Raw genomic sequence first — 6,094 nt, 5'->3', positions numbered from 1 at the left:
ACCATAATATATATATATATATGTATGTATGTATATCTCTATATAAATATGTTTTGCAAAACAAATTTCAACAGTTGAAATCGGTTGTCGGCAGCTTTGGTTTCCATCAGAGAGAGTGCATCCCTGATCATTCACTTTGTCCAACAAAGGGACTGATCCTATCACTGTGATCACCCACTCATATGAATTCTTGGACTATCCCAACATACCCAGGTTTTGACCCCCTCTAAGGATCTCACTGATTGGAATATCAAAGATAGCCCAATCTGACACCTAGTGTAGTATCATAATCGAGTCTAGGGGTCAGGTGTAACATTCCAATTTGGCCGATCTATCTCCAAAGTCCAGGGCAATACTGGAATTCTGGTCCAGTTCAGGGTTTCAAAAAAACCCACACTACATGTACCTCAGGCCTCACCCTGGCAGCTGAGATAAGGCTCATCCAGGTCAACATTCACCGCAGTCAACATTTCTACATCATTTCCAATGAGTAGAATGTCATCTACATACAAAAACAATAACGTAACCTTATCCCCACTAGATTTCCTGTAAACACAAGGCTCATCCGGGTTTTGTTCAAAGTTAAACCTTTTGATGGTAGAGTCAAACCGGATGTGGTTGCTGCATGTAGATATCTTCACTAAGATCTCCATTCAGGAATGTAGTTTTGACATCCATTTGCCAAATCTCATAATCATGGTATGCTGTTACAGCTAGCAGGATCCTAATGGATTTAAGCATGACGACCGGCAAAAAGGTTTCCTCATAATTGATTCCCTCTTTCTGAGTATACCCCTTCACCACAAGACAAGCCTTGTAGGTCTCAACCTTACCATTGGGGCCCTTCTTCCTCTCATAGATCCATTTGCAACCAATTGCTTTTACCCCAAGAGGCGGATCTACTAGAGTCTAGACTCCATTGGTCTCCATCGAGTCCATCTCAACTCTCATGGCATCTACCCACTTCAAGGAATCTATGTCCAACATAGCTTTCGTATAAGTCACGGGATCCTCCTCACTGGTCGTAGCTTCCACCAGGTAACTATCCTATTCATAGCCAAAACGAACTGGAGGCCTGGAAACCTGGGTAGATCTTCTAGGTTGGTCATTACCTATAACTTGTGGAACACCTCCCACTACCCCTGGGCTCTCCTCATCAAGAACAACTTCTTGACGATAATTGTTCAGGATGTAATCATCTTCCAAGAAATGGGTTTTTCAACTACAGAACACCTTCTGTTCTCCTGGGTCATAGAATAGGTAACCCATAGAGCCCTTGGGGTAGCCTACGAATAGGCAACGGCTGGTCTTGGATTCCAATTTGTCCGCACTCATTCTTTTAACATGTGTCGGAGAACCCCAAATTTTCAAGTGTCTTACACTTGGTTTCTTTCTGGTCCAAAGCTCATAGGGAGTCTTCAGAACTGATTTGGTTGGAACTCAGTTCACCATGTACACCGCAGTCTCTAATGCTTAACCCCAAAAGGATGTGGGTAACTCTGAGTGTACGAGAAGTGATCGGACCATATCCAATAAAGTCTGGTTCCTCCTTTCTGACACACCGTTTAGCTGTGGTGTAGCAGGAGGAGGTAATAATGATACTATCCCATTGACTTTCAAGTAGTCCCTGAATTCGTCAGAGAGATACTCGCCACCTCGATCCGATTGAAGGGTCTTAATTTCTCTCCCTAACTGTTTCTTGACCTCTTGTCTGTACTCTTTGAACTTTTCAAATGATTTAGAGTTATGTCTCATTAGGTACACGTAACCATACCATGAGTAATCATCAGTAAATGTTATAAAATAAACATGTTGGTTATGTGTCCTAACACTCATGGGACCACATACATCAGTATGTATAAGGTCAAGTGTGCCCATACATCTTTGAGGCTTACTGTTAACTGGTTGTTTCGTCATCTTACCCAAAAGGCAAAGTTCATAGGTTAGAAGATCTTCTACAGTTAAAAAAATCCAAAGGACCATCCTTGACCAACCTTGTGATACGATCTATGTTAATATGGCCAAGTCAGTAATGCCATAGGCACCATCACGGGTTATTTCTTTGGGGATGTCATTCGACGTAGTTTCGGCTATGTTAGTTTCTAAAGAAGGATGGAGAACGTAGAGACCATTCTCAAGTTCTCCATATGCGGGGAATTTTTTATTTCTTTTGATAGTAATTGTATTACTAAAAAGAATAGAATATCCATCCGCACACAGTTCTGTACACAAAGACAATCTTTTAGTACAATAATTCCTTCTACAATAATTCCTTCTCTAAAAATTAACTCTATAGTTCCTATAGTTGTAGCTGCAACACTTGTAGAAGTCCCTAAGTAAGGAGTTACTTCTCCGTCACTCAGTCTTCTACTTATCCTAAACCTCTGCAGTGAGTTACACGCATGAGTCGATGCCGCGAAGTCAATACACCAGGAAGCAGAAGTTACCAACAAATTGGTTTCTATGACATAGGATTTGAAATTACCTTGTTTCTTGGATTCTAGGTACTGAGGATAGTTCCTCTTCTAGTGGCCGCTTTGCTTACAGAAGTGACAAGCATCTAATGCCTTGTCTTTCTTCTACTTAGACTTAGTAGCTTTTTTTCTGAGGCTTTCTCTTTGCCTTCCTCTTCTTCTTGACCGATTTGTCAACTTCAACAAGCATGGCAAAGGGTTCATCCTTCTTAATTAGTTCTTTGGCCCTCTGCAACATATTGTTGAGTTCCTGGATGCTAACATTTAGCTTGTTCATGTTTTAGTTCATGATGAACTGATTGAAGGAAGGAGGCAAAGAGTTTAGGATGGTGTCCACATTCGTGACATGGTCAAGCCTGCAGGCCCAGATCCAAGAGCCTCAAGTTCATTAATATATCCCATCATCCGAAGACAATGGTCATGAACCTGTTGGTTCTTGGATATCTGTGCGGTCATGAACTGCTTCAAAACCTTCTGCCGAGTAGAACGATTCTGCTCTTCGTACATCATCCTCAGACTATCCAAGATATCCTTGGACAATTCGACCTGCTCGAACTGTCATTGTATCTGATTATCCAAGGTGGCAATGATGTAGCAACGGGCTAGGGAATTTTTCTCTTATCATTCCTGGTAGTCCCTCCTACGGGCCTCAGAAGCCCTATCACCCGGACGTTCCGGGGTAGGATTTTTGGCTACTTTATCTAATTTCTCTGACGTGGGAACTAGCATAATGTTATGGTACCAGTTAAGCGAATTGTCCGTTTGCCATTTCTAATAAAAAGTAAACATTAGTCCACAACCTAATTTGATCCATGTTATCCACATAGATATGGCTTTTAATCTTTGTTCCATTTCCATTTATTCATCTCCAATATTTCCCTCCTATCTCAGTGACGGAGACTTCAAATTATGTCTCTGGAAATGTGGGAAATCACATAGGGTGCATGGAGCCAACTGTTTCAGCTGCAAAACCCCACCACCTTTCTGTGAAGGATCATATCCACTCATCGTATGAGCTTTCCCTTTGGCCTTTGTCAGACAAGGTTCATTGTCATTTTAGGTTAAACCTTTCTATCCAGTGAGTGCTCACCCATCATATTCATTTATGCCAAGGTACCATGAGAGAATCTTTCATTTTAGGATAGGCCCCTCCTACATCGGTCTATGATGCCCCTATCATCTTATGAAACATTCCAACAGATCCAACAGCAAATGGATAGCCTAATTTTATGGTACGTTTCCTCATTACTGAATGACCCATCTTCATGCTAATGATGAAAGGCCTTTAGAGAGTTCATCATATGAATCTCCCTATCACATGCACTCATATTGAGGGAACAAAATTATTACGTCCTAGTTTAATTTAGGTCAAACCAAAGTGGCTCTCATTGACTTTTAAAAAGCCAGATTTTGGTGGGCCCTAAATGGCTAGGGTTCCACACGGTTCCTCTTGGGGAGGTGTGGGGCCCACCACAAAGGGATGATCATCCAATGATCTTAAGGACACCATGGAAATCATGTGCATTCAACCATGGTGTGCGCGAGAGCCACTATTGTATCAGCATGGGCCAAGTTCTTATGGCCCATGAACGTTGCACATCACACATCCATACATCACATGCAGGGATAAAATTGATATATTCAATTAATATCTGTAAAATCCATTATTAAAGCCCATAATAATTCATAATATTACTGATTAATATTATCTAGGCATATGGGTTGAATAGCAACAAAGTGCAGTTAGGCCCATATAGCTTTTATGTAGTTAATGGGCTTAAGCAGTTTTAACACATTAAAACTGGGCTTTACAGGTGTGGGCCGAATTAGATCTTGCAATTAACTATCAATCCCTTGACCCAAGAATGAAAAATTAGGGCTGAGAACAACCCCATTGAACCATAGATTTGGTCCAATCTAGTTCAAATGGGTCTAGGGTTTGATTATTAATTCAAGATTTTAATTCAAGAATTTATCTGAAATTAAATTACTAATAAAAGACATTCAAGAATCAGTACTAGGGTTGTTCGTAGACCTGCTACCCTACAAAACAGAGGTTAGTTCACAGCTTGCAGTTTCTCAAAAGTTCTAAATATAAATCAGATTTAAAAGATTTAATTCCAGATCAATCGTCCTTAATCTGGGAACCGATTTCCCAGAAAATCTCTTATCTGCGCAAATCGGGTAGAACGCCTTCTGCCATTTGCGTAGTTTCAGATCTGATCAATTTTGGTTCAAGATTTGAACCTGGCTCTGATACCATGGAAGGGAAGAGAGATCCATCATATGGATGGGTGAAACCTGTAGGTAGGTTGGGCAAAATTTCAAAAATTTCTCTCTCCCATGTGGGAATCACATTCCCTATTTTAGAAAACTACATTTTCAATGATCAATCTTGAACCTAAACCACACCAGATCTGAAACCAAAAGGTAGGAGAGGGATATACCTGATACAAAATAGTAGTAACTCCCAATGAAGGTGTTCATGCCCAAGGAGATCACCAAAGTCTGCTCCCACTGAAGATGACACAACATAGGGTGGAGCAGAATCAGCAGGGTGGTTCTTCAGCAAGAACCTAATTCTTCACCAAGAATCTGATGGAGGGTGAGTGAGCATGACTTCAGATCAGCTTTTCTTCCAAAAACTGATATCAAGAACCTTTCTTGATCGCTCCAATAGGTGGAGATCGAACTGGCAATGGCGGTAGCAATAGGAGAAGGCAAGAGCAGAAGATGGCGTCAGTCCAACTGCAATGGTCTTCTCTCTTGTATCAGTAATCTTATTGGGTTGAATTGGGGTTTGCCCTCCTCCTCTATTTATAACTTTAAAGATAGGTTCTCCTAATCCCATTAGGAATTTCCTAATCCAAATCTTGCATTTGGATCTGGACTCTCTTTAAGAGATAAGGATAATCCCTTATCTTATCTACAAATAAAGATCAGCCCTCCTAATCTAATTAGGAGTTTCCTTATCCAAATATTTATTTGGACTCTAAGACTAGGTCATCACAGGGGTCAAACCTCCTAATCTTTATTTGGATGGTAAGCCTATTTCATCTAAATCTTTATTTAGAGATTTATATATTTTTTCAATCATCACGTAACCTTAGACAATGTAGTTCGTGGTGAGGAAGGGGTCGTCAAACCCACGGGGAAGCGAGGGAAAAATTATTATTTTCTCATTCCAGACAAATAAAAAGAAAATGGAATTGGGGATTGCAGAAAATAATAAAATAAAATTTATTAAATCTGAAATTAAAGGTTTGGAATTAAATAAAAGTGATCCAAAATTCGGATCCAATGGCGGTAGCTACAAATTGGCCGGACAGCTTGCAAGAAACCCTCCCGACTAGAACTGAACATCCTTACCCTCTTCAGCCCTCGAACCCCTCGAGACACCTTAGCCTTGAACCAGACGAATTCAGATCTGCAAAGCAAAGAAACGAACAGGAATTAAATCTAAAAGAGTGCTGAAATAAAAATAACGGAAAAGAAAATGAAGAAAAGAAAAGAATGGTTGATCAGATCCTAGGGCGATAGTTGTTAACCACTTCAGAACACCAATTTTAAAATTTATAAATTTTTCCAATCCTCACGTAACCATAGACAACGTAGTATGT

This window comes from Nelumbo lutea, chromosome 6, assembly GCF_056320005.1.
Source record: "Nelumbo lutea isolate HS-2025 chromosome 6, American lotus-T2T, whole genome shotgun sequence".
NCBI classification, from domain to species: Eukaryota; Viridiplantae; Streptophyta; class Magnoliopsida; order Proteales; family Nelumbonaceae; genus Nelumbo; species Nelumbo lutea.
The sequence above is the reverse complement of the archived record's forward strand: the minus strand, read 5'-3'. Positions refer to the sequence as shown.